At 44.6% G+C, this 15,535-nt stretch overlaps 1 protein-coding gene and 2 pseudogenes across 7 annotated transcripts in view; 2 read left to right on the forward strand and 1 right to left on the reverse strand.

The window, feature by feature from the left end:
* Positions 1-15,535, reverse strand: part of LOC148012151 (S-adenosyl-L-methionine-dependent methyltransferases superfamily protein) — a 183,476-nt gene that overhangs the window by 137,820 nt on the left and 30,121 nt on the right. The window lies entirely within an intron of this gene.
* Positions 2,590-11,449, forward strand: LOC148012152 (uncharacterized; annotated as a pseudogene).
* Positions 11,505-13,639, forward strand: LOC148012153 (uncharacterized; annotated as a pseudogene).

A 15,535-nucleotide genomic window follows, 5' to 3' on the forward strand; every position in this document is an offset into this window, starting at 1 on the left:
GCATGAGGGTGTGTGGCAACATGCAACAAAAAGTCATGAATGATATGGACACAAAGCAAAAAGACGTATATGGAAAATTGCAAGAGACATTAAGGGAAGAACTAAGTGATGTTGTAGAAGCAAACAGGAAATCATGCTCTAATGGTTGGGATGATGCAAAAAATAAAGAAATCAAGGTTGACTTGCAGATGGATATGATAGATAACTTGAACAAGGAAAGGGGCGCTTGGAAAGCAGATATGGATGCATTGAAATCCGATACAAATGCACGCATAGCAACCAAGGACATGGAGATTGCCGGACTCAAAAGGCAGTTAGAGTCATGTAAGAATGAATTAGTGACATACAAGTCAATGATGGATGCACAAACAACAATGCCAAATGCACCAAAATTAAAGAAAGAGGTGGAAAGTTTAAAAAAAGACATGCACACATGGGTGAATGTGGTAGAGGGAGCTCAAAAGAAAGTAGAAAATGTTCAACAAACACTGAATGAAAATGTACAATGGATCGAGGAAGTCAGAAGAAACAAAGGGGTGCCTCAGAACAAAGTAGAAATGATGAACGCAACACTAGAGGAGGAAGCAAACAGGAAACTCCGTGCATTGCGTGTACATGTGGTGGGGTGGACTAAAAAAGGAAACCCCCAAGAGGATGCTAAAACACTTTGTGTTAAGATGGGTGCATACGAGACATGCATTATGAATGCTTGGAGGATAGGTGATCCAAATGGCCAAGGAGGTCAAATCCTCATGCTGAAATTTGGGGACATGGATAGCAAAAGGGCCTTCTTATCAAAAAGAAAGGCTTTGAAGGGTGAAAAGATTTACCTCGATGAGGATCTCACACCCGCACACCTAGAGCACAAAAGGACTTGCATGCCAAAAGTGTTGGAGGCACATAAAGAAGGCAAGTATGTTGTGTATAGAGATGGCAAAGTAATCATAGCAGAACGGAGGTCACAATGACAATACAAGGCCTATGAGACGTTGAAGATGTCCCTTTGGAATTGTAATGGTTGAATGAGACTCGAGCTGGTTATTTTGAGGACACCTTTCGTGGGATAGATATGGCTATGTATATAGAGACACGTCAGTGTACAAATTCTAGATTGCCGGATGTTGTGGGATACAAATGGGAGAGCGTATACAGACCTCAACCCCGTAGATCAAGAGGAACCAAGGGGTCAAGAAGGGTGGCTATTCTTTATCATGAGAGCCTCCAAGACATGATTCACGTAGTGTCACGAGATGTGCATGCTAGATACATGTGGGTAAGGCTAAGGATAAGGCACGCAAGGGATCTATATGTTGCGATATGCTACTTCCCACCTGCCTCTTCAACATTTGCTATTGGGGAGGGATCACCATTTCAAGTACTACATGAAGATATTACGAGATATGCAAGTATTGAGGATATACTACTACTAGGAGACTTTAATGCTCAAACAGGAAATGTTTAAGGAATTGGCTTTGGATGAACAAGGGCTTGCCAGGACATCTCAAGATAAGGTGTTGACAGCATATGGATCCCATCTGCTAGCTTTGGGAAGTGCTCATGGATTGGCTATATTCAATGGCCTATTAAGATGGCCGGGAGTGGATATTTTCACTTGTTGGAACAACAAAAAAGGGGCTAGTGTGATGGACTATGTAATGGGCTCGCCAGGGATCCATTGGTCGTTAACAACTACCGCACTATTATGATTGGCCCTATGCTAGCAAAGATATATGCCTCTATAATGGAGCATGAGTTGAATTGATGGGCTAAAACAAAGAGAATACGGTCTACAGGACAAGCCGATTTCCGCCAGGGATACAATACGCTAGACCATATATTCACGCTAAGGGCCTTGATTGAGGAGGGACGATCATGGAGGCAAAGAATCTATTGTTGTTTTGTGGACCTCTGCAAAGCCTTTGATATTGTGCCACGTGCAAGGCTCATGCAAAGGTTGCGAGCCATTAGGGTCCCAGAGGATATGCAGTGGTGTATTTATGCATTGTATGAAACTGTGGCAGGGAGAGTACGAGTGCCTGGAGGCACAATAGACTCAATCTCTAGTATGGTGGGCGTAAAGCAAGGATGTCCCCTCTCTCCTTTGCTGTTTGGACTGTACATGGACGAGATCTCCAATTATATGCAAAGATGGGGTGGTACAAGAGCCAGCTTGGCTAGGGTACTGATACCAATTTTATTATATGCTGATGATATGGTGCTTATCTCCAATTCACCACAGGGACTACAACGCCATCCGGATGCATTGCATGTGTTCTGTGAAGAGAAAGGTCTCAAGGTTAATATCGGAAAGACTAAAATCATGGTCTTTTGTTGGGAATAAAGGGCCATCGTGCCTTTTATATGTGCACGAGTGTGAACACACCCTTAGCACATTGTACTTTCATACATATATCTATCTAAAACGTAAAGTGGTACTCTTGTCATTGTACCGAAAAACGTGTGCTCTACTCTGCTTACTCGCACTCTATCTCTCTCATTGCGTGTAAGGTCTATCTACCTCAATCTCCGTGCCTAACCTTGCCCTACAAACTGGTATCAGAGCTGGCAAGAGGCAGTCGACAGGAGTCAATGGACAGGTCACGACAGGCAACATTTGACGTGAGCGATAGTCGTCAAACCTCGCAGCAGTCTCGCCAGTCCACACAGCAGTTGACGGGCAATAGCAAGTGTCAGACAGGCAGCAGCAGGGCTCACGGAGGGGGCCAGCGGGCAGCAACCAGAACAAAAGAAGCAAGTGCGGTAACATGGCAGTGCTGACAACAGACAACTGCACGTGAGTGGGCGACAGACAGCTGCACGTGAGCAGGCGCCGTGTCCAACAGGCGTCACAGCACATGACTGACAAGTCCATTGACCAGTCAGATTTTTTCAAAATTCAACTTTTTTTTTTTCTTTCACCCACTGACAGTATTTCGTGTGTGTAAGCAGAAGATCTCAGATCTGTGCAAAATCGGCTCAGAAATTTGGGGCTTTTCTCGAATCTGGGGATCTCAACACAGAATTGGACAATCTGACTCAGAAATTGCAAAGTCGGTGCACATTTTCTCGGGAATTTTGGAGCTTTTCACATTTTAGTGAAATTCTTTCAATTTCACTGAAATTAGTGCACGCAGGACTTGGAAAATTTTGGGATTTGTCCAGATTTCATGTGAGCAAGATGCAACAGTGATATTTGTCTCACAAATTGCAGGAATTTGTGACGTTTTGTCCTCGACATTTGGCGCTTTTCATATACATGCACAAATTGGGCTGAAATCGACCCAATTTCTCGACATTGAGGCACACTGGACCCCGTGCAATTTGGGGCTTTTGCGATTTGGGTAAAATTTGTGCAGCATTTGGTCATTTTATGTACATGCAAGTTGAATTCCGTGCAATTTGGACATCAACACTTGGTGAACTTTGGGGGTTTTGCTGAAATTGCTTTATTTTGGCAAAATTGGACAGTCCTATACATGACAGAGGAAATGCATATGTGTATTTGACGCTTTTGAGCACAAAATTTTGGGGCTTTTGACCGTTCGTGTCAAATTTTATGCCCGTGGGTACATGTACAACAGAAATTACAACTGAAATTTTGGGTTTTCTCATGTAATGTGATGCACATGTCCTTGGAACAGCTGTAATCAGTTGGATAATGCTGTAGCACTTGTTTTGGCGCTTCTGAAAATTTAATTACAGATCTGAAATCTGTACTTCTGCATGGTCATTTATTGTTGATTGGTACTTGTTTGTACCTTGGTCACTCGGGTGACAGTCTGGACCTGCATTTACTAGTTTTTTTATCACATTTGGGCTGAAAACCATGGCTGGCAGCAATGACAGCAGTAATTTGATGCATATAAAGAAGCTTGAAGAGGCACATAATTTTGCAGTGTGGCAAAAACAGTGCCACAATATCCTATTACAAAAGTAGCAAGCAAAGCCGATCAAAACTAAAGGGGCAAAGCCCGCGGACATGGATCAAGATGATTGGGATGAGTTGAATGAGCTTCCATGCTCAACCATAGAGCTATCGATTTCTAACGCCTTGCTGTTCAACATTGAAGGTTTGGATTCTGCATATGCTATATGGACTAGATTGGAAGAGCTGTATGCACAAAAGAGTGCTACAAGCAAAGTGTATTGGCTGAAAAAACTTATGGATTTGCGTATGAAAGAAGGTGCAGTAATGTCTACTCACTTGAGTGAGTTTAACTCCATTTTCAGCCAGCCGGTTGCCTTGAAGTTCATGATTGATGAGGAATTTAAGGCTACTTTCTTGCTTTGCACTCTACCAGAGAGTTGGGATATATTCAGGACTGCTATGAGCAAATCTAATGTGATCCTTTTGTATGCTGATGTAGAGAGTGCTCTACTTATGGAAGAGATGAATCGGCAGAACAATACATCCAGTAAGTCTTCCAGTGCTTTGCATACTAGGGGCAAATCACAGCAAAAGGGCAAATATGATGGCAAGGGACGCAGTAAATCACGTGGCAAAGATGTTGAATGCCATCATTGTGGCAAGAAGGGTCACTTTAAACGTGACTGCTACAAATGGAAGAAAGAGAAAGGAAAAGGCAAGAAGACAAATGACTGCAAGAAAGAGAAGAAGGACAGTCGGCCTAAGAAGAGTAGTGTAAAAATTGAAGAGGTGAATGTAGTCACTTATGACAGTGACAGTGAGAGTGATGTACTCTTTGTCTCTTCACATTTTGGTGCACATGCTCTACTTGCAGATACAGATGATGACATGCATACCTGGATTCTCAATTCAGGTGCTTCCTTTCATGTCACCCCTCATCGTGAGTGGTTTTCTGCCTATACAGGGGGTCGACATGGTGTTGTCCATCTTGGGGACAATAATACATGGAGATTGGAGGTATTGGTAGTGTGCAGATACAGTTTCAGCATGGCTCTGTCTTTACACTTCAGCATGTACGGCATGTACCTCAGCTCAAGAAGAGCTTGATTAGCACAAGGCAGCTAGATGATGATGGTTTTCATACCACCTTTGGTGATGGAAAATGGAAGATCTGTAAGGGATCTAGGGTTATTGCCAGAGGTTACAAGAGTGATACGTTGTATCCACTTCATGTATCTAGTGTACATGACCATGTTATTGCCGTGATCGAGCAGCCAAGTGTTTCTTTGTGGCATGGCCGGTTGGAACACATGAGTCAAATAGGAATGAAAGTGCTTTCTCGTTTGGGTTACTTGCCTTGTCTTCGTTATGCTGATTTTAAGCATTGTGATCATTGCATTTATGGCAAACGTGCACAAACGTCTCACAAAGTCTCTTTCTTTGAAATCTTCTCCTCTAGAGTTAGTACATTCGGATGTATGTCAAATGACAGGATTATCTTTAGGGGGAAAGAAATATTTTGTGACCTTTGTCAATGATGCTACATGGAAAGTATGGGTTTACCCTATTTGTAGCAAGGATGAAGTACTCGACAAGTTTAAAAAATTCTTGGCATTGGCTGAAAATCAAACAAATAAGACACTTAAGTGTCTTTGCTCTAACAATGGTGGGGAATATGTGTCCAAGGCCTTTCAAGCATTTTGTGACAGCAAAGGGATAAAGAGGGAGCTCACTGCCCCTCATAATCCACCCCAAAATGGAGTTGCAAAGTGTATGAATCGGACCATACAGGATAAGGTCCGTACAATGCTGTCTCATGCTGCATTATCCCATGGTATTTGGGCAGAGGCTATTATGATAGCCGTTCACTTGATTAGTCGGTCACCAAACACGTCTTTGGGAGGGGGAGTTCCCCAAGAAGCGTGGTCGGGCAAGCCACCTTCATATGCTCATCTGAAAGTGTTTGGCTGCGAGGCTTTTGTGCACATTCGTAAAGAAAAACGCAGCAAACTTGAGCCAAAGTCCTGTAAATGCATTTTCCTAGGATATGGTGGCGAGGGTGAAATGGGATATAAATTGTGGGATCCCGAGAAAAGGAAAGTAGTACGCAGCAATGATGTTATCTTCCGGGAAGATCGCATGCACAAACAGCCCGAAAAGACTAAGAAGGTCCGTAGGGTTGTATTCCGAGAAGAAATACCTTTTGGACAGCAAAATGTGCCCGCTGTACAGCAGCGAATACCTGCTGTAAATGAACCTGTAAATGCAAGAAATGATGCTGGAAATGATCAGTCAGCTATTGCCCATGAAAATGAGCCATTACATGTGCAGGAACAGCCAGGACAGCAAGCTGTTAATGCTGATTTGCAGGCTGAAATGCCAGGATAGCATGCTGAAAATGAAAATTTGCAGGAACAGCCAGCAAACAATGACCATTGGGTCAGGAGATCGTCTAGGGCTACTAGACAACTTGACAGATTTGTTCTTGGTGCATTTAATGTGGCTGAGTATGTCATGTTGACGGACTGGGCTGAACCATCTTGCTTCAAGGAAGCAATGGACAAACAGGACAGCAAGAAATGGTATAAAGCCATGCTGTCAAAGATGGAATCTCTTGAAAAAAATGGCACTTGGGACTTGGTGCAGTTGCCTAAAGGGCAGAAAACCCTTCCATGCAAATGGGTTTACAAAATGGTCACTTCTGGTTCCTCACCAAAGTACAAAGAAAGATTGGTTGCAAAGGGGTACAAGCAGGAGCATGGAATTGACTTTGATGAGATTTTCTCTCCTGTAGTCAAGATGACTACATTGAGAACCATTTTGGGCTTGGTTGCAATTGAGGATATGGAGCTTATACAGATGGATGTAAAGACTATGTTTTTACATGGTGATCTGTATGAAGACATATATATGCAGCAGCCTGAAGGGTTTGTTGAACAAGGAAAAGAAAAAATTGTATGTAAACTCAAAAGGAGTTTGTATGGGCTGAAACAAGCACCAAGAGAATGGTATCATAAGTTTGATACATTCGTGCAGTCCCAAGGCTTTCATAGAAGTCAAGTGGATCACTGCTTGTACACCAAGAAGGCAGCAGATGGCAGCCTGATTATCTTGGTTTTGTATGTTGATGACATGCTGATTGCTGGCAAGGATACTCATGCCTTGGATTCATTGAAGCAAAGTCTTCATGGCAGCTTTGACATGAAGAATCTGGGTGATGCAAATCACATTTTTGGCATGCGAATACTCAGAGATAGATCTAAAGGCTTACTCTATCTATCTCAGCAGGAGTATATCTCCAAAGTTTTGCAGCATTTCAATATGGAGGGGGGGAAAACAATTGGGGTTCCATTGCCTCCATATGTGAAACTTAGTGCAGAGGACAGCCCTACATCTGATGATGAGAAGGCTGAAATGGCCAAGATACCATATGCTTCAGCTGTTGGTAGTTTGATGTATGCTATGGTTGCTACACGTCCTGACATTGCTTTTGCACTGGGAGTGGTTAGCAGATATATGGCAACCCCTGGCAAGAAGCACTGGGAGGCAGTGAAAGGTATTATGAGATACCTCAAAGGCACAAAGGAGTTATGCATCTGCTTTGGAAAGCAGAAGGCATCTGTTGTTGGCTTTACGGATGCAAACTATGCTGGTCAAACGGACTGCAGGAAGTCCACTTCTGGGTATGTGTTTACTTTCATAGGAGGAGCAGTCTCTTGGATCTCCAAGCTACAAAAGTGTGTTGCATTGTCTACTACAGAGGCAGAGTATGTAGCTGCCACCACTGAGGCATGCAAGGAGGCTCTATGGCTTTCACGTCTGGTGGGAGAGCTTGGCATCACAGAGTTACTTGTTCTCCGTTGTGATAGTTAGAGTGCTATCATGCTAGCACGGAATCCTGTCTTTCATGCAAAGACAAAGCACATACAGGTGAAGTACCACTTCATTAGAGATGTACTTGACAGCAAGAGCATTGAGCTTGTCAAAGTGCATACAGATGATAATCCTGCAGACCTTCTCACGAAGGGTCTTCCAACAGAGCGGTTTGCTCATTGCCGACAGATGATGGGAGTTGGATAGATATATTTATTTCAACTTTGAACATGCTTAGACTTAGCTGATTCTTTTCTCCTCTTAAGGCACATTGCCTTTAGGTGGGAGGTTGTTGGGAATAAAGGGCCATCGTGCCTTTATATATGCACGGGTGTGAACATGCCCTTAGCACATTGTACTTTCATACATATATCTATCTAAAACCTAAAGTGGTACTCTCGTCATTGTACCGAAAAACGTGTTCACCCTCTACTTTGCTTACTCGCACTCTCTCTGTCTCTCTCACTGCGTATAAGGTGTGTCTACCTCGTTCTTTGTGCCTAACCTTGCTCTATATCTTTAACACCTTAGCAGCTTAGATGACACGCTCAGAGCATTACTTTATGTATGACGGCCAGCCCGTGGAAATGGTTAGACAATATGTATACCTCGGGGTCACTTTCAAGGGGCCACAGTTTTCATGAAAGGAGACTTCAAAGGCTAGGCTTGCATGGGCATATGCAGCTTTGGGTACTCTAGAGCAGTAGTGTGCACACATACAGTTTCAAGAGCCTTGTACCAAATTGTGGCTTTTTGACACTTTAGTTAAGCCCACACTGCTCTATGGGGCAGCCATTTGGGGCCCAAGCCTTTACCATACTAGACAGATGCCACTTATGGACTGTGATGGCTGGGAACACATGGAAAGGCCGCTAGTCATGATGATAGCACGTATGATAAGGGGAAAAGCCTCAATACCACACGAGATCATCTGGGCAAAATTAGGCGCTGCACCCATGGTAGTTGTTCCAAGCAATTACTTTCCTTCAAAGGATATGGCAGCTCCCTAAAGACCGATATCCTAGACTAGCGCTGGAGTCTTCAAGACATCTTGCAACAAAGGGCGATAGAGAGTGTTGGTATGCACACATGAGCACGTGGCTGAATTTGCATGGCATGAGTACAGATAGACTACCACCGTTTGATTACAGCCTCGCCTGCCCTACTTTGAGCCTTAGTCGTGCAGAGCTGAATAGTGTGATCAGGGCAGACATCACTAAAGTCGAGATAGAAAGGACTTGGTCCAAGTCCCCCTTTCCCATTAGGCACGAAAACGGCACAATACCAAAGTTACTTCTTGCAACTTTCTCACGACGGTTTCATAGTGAGGCCTAGATACATGGATGCTCAATTGTCCCACAAAATCCGAGTTGCTATTGGTCAGATCCGCACTTCATCGCATTAGCTGATGATTGAGACAGGTCAATGGAGCCATATTGCAGCCGATGAGAGGATGTGCCAGCTTTGTGGATGGGAGCCAGAGACGAAGGAGCACTACATTTATAGATGTACTGTATACTATGATATCCGAGGCCGCTATCATTCCCTCTTTAAGGGGGGCTTTGGACCACTGAGACAGGTGATGGACTATGAGGACCAAAGATGTCTGGGCCTTTTCTTGTCGGAACTCCAACGACGCAGAGCATTATTGTTACAGGATAGGAGGCGACCCCAGCATCATCCACCCCTCCAGAGAGTAGTTACAGACTACTTCAGCATAGCTGAACCCCCAACCGTGACCGCCAAAGACACTACATCTCCTACTGATAGGTGTTGCCGAGATACAACATCAGGAGGCATCACAATTGACAGAGCTACAATGCTACGCAGAGCAAGGCGCCCTAGAGTACCTACACGGCAACATAGGGGTGCCCATATGCGCCACATTCGCATCACAATTGCTCAGTACACAGGCAAATTGGCATGATGACTCAGCTGGAGGTAGCTTGCACAATCTTGGTGGATTCCAAAGACTGAGGGAGAGATACACTACACTCTTGATCTTTTTAAACTTGGGTCTTTTTCGAACTTTTTCAGTTTTTTCAGTTTCCATACATCTCATTCCAATCTCCACTTCCCCACCATGGAGGCTAGGAGTGACTTCCTAGCTCAACACCGTACATTGAAGGAGACCGGTGTGTTTTTGGGTGATGATCTCCCACCAACCCAACTAGCCCACATGAGGGAGTGCATGCCAAAAATTAAGGCAGCCAGGGAGGGCAAACTTGTCTTCTACAGAGGAGGGAGAGTGGTAGTCATGGAGAGGCGCCACAAATGACAATGTGAGACCTATGGGACCACCCTTGCAGTGGCAATTTGGAACTTTAATGGAGCCCTCTGATTGGATGTGGGAGCTTTTGAGGAGACATTCAGAGGGAGAGATTTAGTGTTCTACTTAGACACATCAAGGACCACACACTACACTTCCACGGTGACAGGCTATAGGTGGGAGTCAGCTTGCAAGAAGGAGACGCACAAACCACAGTAATTGCGGGTTGGGAGGAGTGGCAGTGTTATTCAGGGAGGAGTGGCAGTAATTGCGTGTCAGGAGAAGTGGCAGTGTTATTCAGGGAGGAGTGACAGGCTATAGGTGGGAGTCAGCTTGCAAGAAGAAGACACACACAGACCACAATAATTGCGGGTCAGGAGGAGTGGCAATGTTATTCAAGGAGGAGTGGCAGTAATTGCGGGGTCGGGGAGGAGTGGCAGTGTTATTCAGGGAGGAGCAACAATAGATGATCCCAGTAGTCCGCAAAGATGAGCAGGCCAGATGCATGTGGATGAGAGTGCGTGGTGAGGAACGCACTTTGTATGTTGCCATATGCTAATTCCCCCCTATGACGTCCTGATGATACGCCCCACCCAAGGGGCAATCACCATATGAAGCTTTGGATGAGGATATTTGAGAGTTCTCAAAGAAGGGAGAGATTATCTTACTAGGAAACTTTAATGCCAAGACAACCTCCCATCAGGTGTCTTTCTTTGATGCATCTGAGGAGATGCTACAGGAGCAGGATGTGTCAGAGCTACAACTAGAGAGGACATCTCAGGATATGGGGAAAGTCACCGAATATGGGAGATACCTTGTGGAGATGGGCACAGCACACAGGTTGGCCATTCTCAATGGCTTGGCTAGATACCCCCTATCCAGCGCCTTCACATGTTATCCTCACCGACACGGTGCCAGCACAATAGACTATGTTCTTGCCCCACCGATGCTGATATCTCACATCCAGGACCTCTCAGTATCCCCGTGCCTTCTCGGAGTTGCAGTGGATCATGCCTACCTATCATTCACCATCGACCTCCAATTCACTAACACACAAACCCATCATGCAACTCACCGACACCCGAGATACCTCTTTTCCAGAGAGACAAGAGGATATCTATGAGGGGAAGACCCTTAGATTGTTACATGATGCAGACCTCGACGTTCCATTACAGAAGCTGACTCAGCAGTTCAGTGAGGCCCTACACATCGCTGCAAGTGTAGCCTTCCCACACTCACAACCCACACAAGAAGCCTCCACCGGGGTGACACCTTGGAACAGCTGGTATGATGATGAGTGCCGTGAGACCAAAGCACGGCTACAGAGAGAGATAGCACTGGGGTTTGCTACCCACAAACAGGCACAAATAATCTTTAGACGCCTCACACGATGGAAGAAGAGAACATTCTTGGCCCAGCTAGAGCGAGACCTATATTAGTTATTCTAAAGAGGCTTGGAGGCTTTTCAGAGAGCATTGCCCGACCACACCTATTATGTCCACCGCTGTATGGGAGGAGTATGCAGCTAGTCTTTATACTGTGGAGGGTCAGCCACCTCTTCCTAACCCACTTGAGCCTTATCCAGAACCACCACTTTCTTTACAGAAAGTAGGGTCCGTGAGGCCATTGACAAACTTAGCAGAGGAAAGGCACAAGATCATGATGGATTAGTAGCTAAGCACTTGATCCATGCTAGAGATTTGGTGGCAAGATTCCTAGCTTAGATGTTTAACAAAGCCATGTGTGAAGGCCTACCAGAAAGCTGGAGCACGAACACTATTGTGCCTATCCTCAAGTCAAGGAACCCCTACTCTACCCAATAACTGACTATCATGGTTGGGCATATATTGGCTAAGTTATATGCTTCCATCCTTAAGCATGAGTTAAGCAGGTGGGTAGAGATGTGGGGTCTTAGAGCACAGGGACAGGCTAGCTTTAGTTGAGGCTTCTCCACATTGGATCACATCCTCACACTCAAAGTGATCATTGAGGGAAGGGCCCATGGCCGACGGACCTACTGCTGCTTTGTGGGCTTCCACAAAGCCTTTGACACAGTACCAAGAGACAGGCTAATACATAGATTGCATACCTTGGGAGTACCAAAAGAGCTCAGTTGGGGTATTTTGGCACTGTATGAGAGAGTTGTGGGCAGAGTCCGGACACCTGAGGGCCTTTCGGTACCTATTTACTCCACCACTGGGGTGAAGCAAGGATGCCCTCTCTCTCCAACATTGTTTGTCATGTACATTGATGGGATTACTGATTATATTTCATAGGAAGGAGATAAAGGAGCTCCACTAGCTGGCACTTGGATACCTCTCCTATTGTATGCAGAGAACATTGTATTGATAGCTGACTCTTCAGAGGGTCTACAGAGACACTTGGATGCATTACACTCCTATACTTTGGAGAGTGGACTTTCAGTGAACCTTGGTCAAACCAAGGTGATGGTATTTAATACTACACCATAGTGGGTCAGGAGATAAGCACCTAAATTCACATATGGATCTGAGGAGCTGGAGTATGTGGATTCTTATACATACCTGGGAGTCTTATTTGCAGGGCCCACCTCTTCTATGCAAGAGGCAGCAAACACTAGACTGAATCGCGGATACATAGCACTAGGTGGTTTGGAGAGGATGTGCTCACAGGTGCAATTCCAAGAACCCCGCACCAAGCTATGGCTCTTTGATACACTGGTCACATCCACACTACTTTATGAAGTACAGATATGGGGGCCCAGTCTTGACCACCGTAGCAGATCGGGGCGCACTTATGACGGATGGAGGTCGATGGAGAAACCCCTAGTGTCCATGATATCCATGATGATCAGGTGTAAGGCCTCAGTGCCGCATGAGATCATCAGAGCCGAGCTAGCAGCTACACCGATTGTGGTAGAGGCCCTCACCCGATCGGTCGCATACATACATAGCCTATGGGACTTACCCAAACACAGATATGCATGGTTGGCCCTTGAGTCCTCCAGGTAGCTTGCCAGAGAGGGTGATACTTCATGTTGGTATACACAGATGTCAGCCTGGTTTGAGCTGCATGGCTTTAGCATGGACAAGTTACCCCCCTTCCAGTACTCCCTTGATGCACCATCTCTTGATCTGAGTAGGTTAGAGATGATCATCAGGATGGATCTTACCCAGTTGGATATCAGGCGGACATGGTTGATGCCAGGGCAGGAGCTAGGGACAAAGATGGCTTTCTACCGCGAGCATTTCCTTCATACTACAGATGATGGATTTATTGTTCACCTGAGATACATAGACACCCACCTTTCCCATGGGATCAGATGTACTATTGGCCAATTGCGCACCTCCTTACATCAGCTAGAGATTGAGACTGGCAAATATAGATCCATCCCACTAGAGGAGCGCATATGCTAGATATGCCAATTAGAGCCAGAGACAGAGGAGCATTATATTTGCCACTGCGCAACGTATTATGAGGTCCGTGGTCGTTTCCACTGTCTCTTTAGAGACGGATTTGGACCACTATCCAGAGTCATGGATTTTACCGATCAGCGATACCTTGGCCTCTTTCTTCTTGAGATACGGCTTCGTGACATGTGCCTCAGGAGTACAGCTGCTCCAGGACACCGAGGCCCTTCACAGAGGTAGCTCACACACTTCTTTGCAAAGGAGACTCAGAAGACTTCAATACAGTTACAGCCACAATCCACATGAGAGCCTCTCTCACCACCACAGTCCACACACAGACAAGGAGTACTGATTGATCGAGTCGTTCAGCTTAGCCGATCCAGACGTCCTAGGTCTCACCACCACAGTCCACACACAGACAAGGAGTACTGATTGATCGAGCCGTTCAGCTTAGCCGATCCAGACGTCCTAGGCCTCGACACAGACACCGACGACACCTTCATAGGTGGATACACGGGATTATTGCTCGGGCTAGAGCTAGGCCCTCCATACCCACATGAGATTGTACCATTTGGAGCTCATTGTTACTAGATAGAGCTATATGTTTTACACATAGTCATAGTTAGTTTCCTTTCTTATTTTGCTTTGTGCTACATATTTTGCCCAGACAGTTGTACCATCATACACATGATTGTAACTCATGGTCTCATAGGTCATTTTGGCCTTTGGTAGACGTTAATATATCATTTCATTTCTCTCTCTCAAACCTACTCCTATTTGTATGATCCTTCATGTATGATGTATGCACTCTCATCTATGTACTTGTAACTTGTAGATAATAGTAGTGTACGTTGAGCATGCAACATGAGGTTTTGGCATGTTACCCTTAAATATTCATCTTATATACTCTCATAGCATTGCTATTTAGACATTAAACATCTATTCTAATATCTTTAGTCCAAAATAATCAAGTTTTTTTTTTTTACTAATATCGTAACGTATCTTATAAAATCTTAAGGTACCATTTAGTACCGTATTTTATCGTACCGTACCGTATCGTACCTTTCGTACCTGACAACTATGCTTCTATTTCTTTGAACCCCTTCTCTTTCGTCTACTCCTCTCCCTAAATCTTTCTTCACCCTACTGTCTTTTACCCTCGTGGTAGACTTTCGACCCCAAACGCTCCAACAGTGGTGAACCCGATGTGAAGTCAGTAGCAGCATGTATGTAAAGATCAGGGATTCTACAGGTTCAAGTGGTGGTGATACTTTACAACAAATGATTGTTTTGTTGCAGCAACAACAACAGCAGCAATTGTTATTACAACAGCAGATGCAAACTTGGTAGAAAGCAGAAAGAATCGATTCCGTAGATGTGAATGCATTGCAAGCAATGGGACAGGAACTGAAACAATTGAAGGGTTAAAATGTTTCGCCTTCATCCGGTTGTATGAAGAAAAAGATGTTGTTTCATGGGGTACCGCAGTATGCATGGAGTCAGTACTTCTCCCGTTTGGCCATACATGCATTGCATGATCGGATTGATGAGTTACATAGAAGAGATGTTGATTGGGCAGCTTTTAAGAAAGCTTTGAGAAAAGAGTTTTTCTTGGAAGATGCAAGATTGGTAACTAAAAAGACATTTACAAATTGGATTGAAAAGCCCAATAAAGAGTTGGCTGCTATAGATTTGCTCCGTAAATTTCAAAGTCGATATGCGTAGTTGGATGCCAATAAGCAATAATTATTGGAGAATCAAAAAATTAATTTAAATCTAAAGGCTGCAGATCCTGTCTTGCAGGAGAAGCTGATTGATCGTTTAGAAGATGCCTCTTCTGAAACGGGGCTGAAATCAAATTGGGCTAATGTAGTTAACTGAGGCAGTACATATGTTGGTAAAGAGAGAGCGGATAAAATTAAGATGGGATATAGGCACCACACCTACCAGTGCTTAGAAGGGGGCTGAAATTGCAACCAAGGCGCCTATGGCTATGGAGAAACAACCAGCTATACCTATTGGTCTGGCTCTTAAAGGTGATACTATGGATAAATTAATCAAAGGCATGCATGATTTGAGGCTGAATTTGACAAAAATCTATGCAAAAGTCAAAAAGTTGGATGTTAAGGTAGAAGA

The sequence above is a fragment of the Lygodium microphyllum genome, chromosome 27 (genome assembly GCF_053477565.2).
Source record: "Lygodium microphyllum isolate KBCC chromosome 27, Lygodium_microphyllum_v1.1.10, whole genome shotgun sequence".
Lineage (NCBI taxonomy): Eukaryota > Viridiplantae > Streptophyta > Polypodiopsida > Schizaeales > Lygodiaceae > Lygodium > Lygodium microphyllum.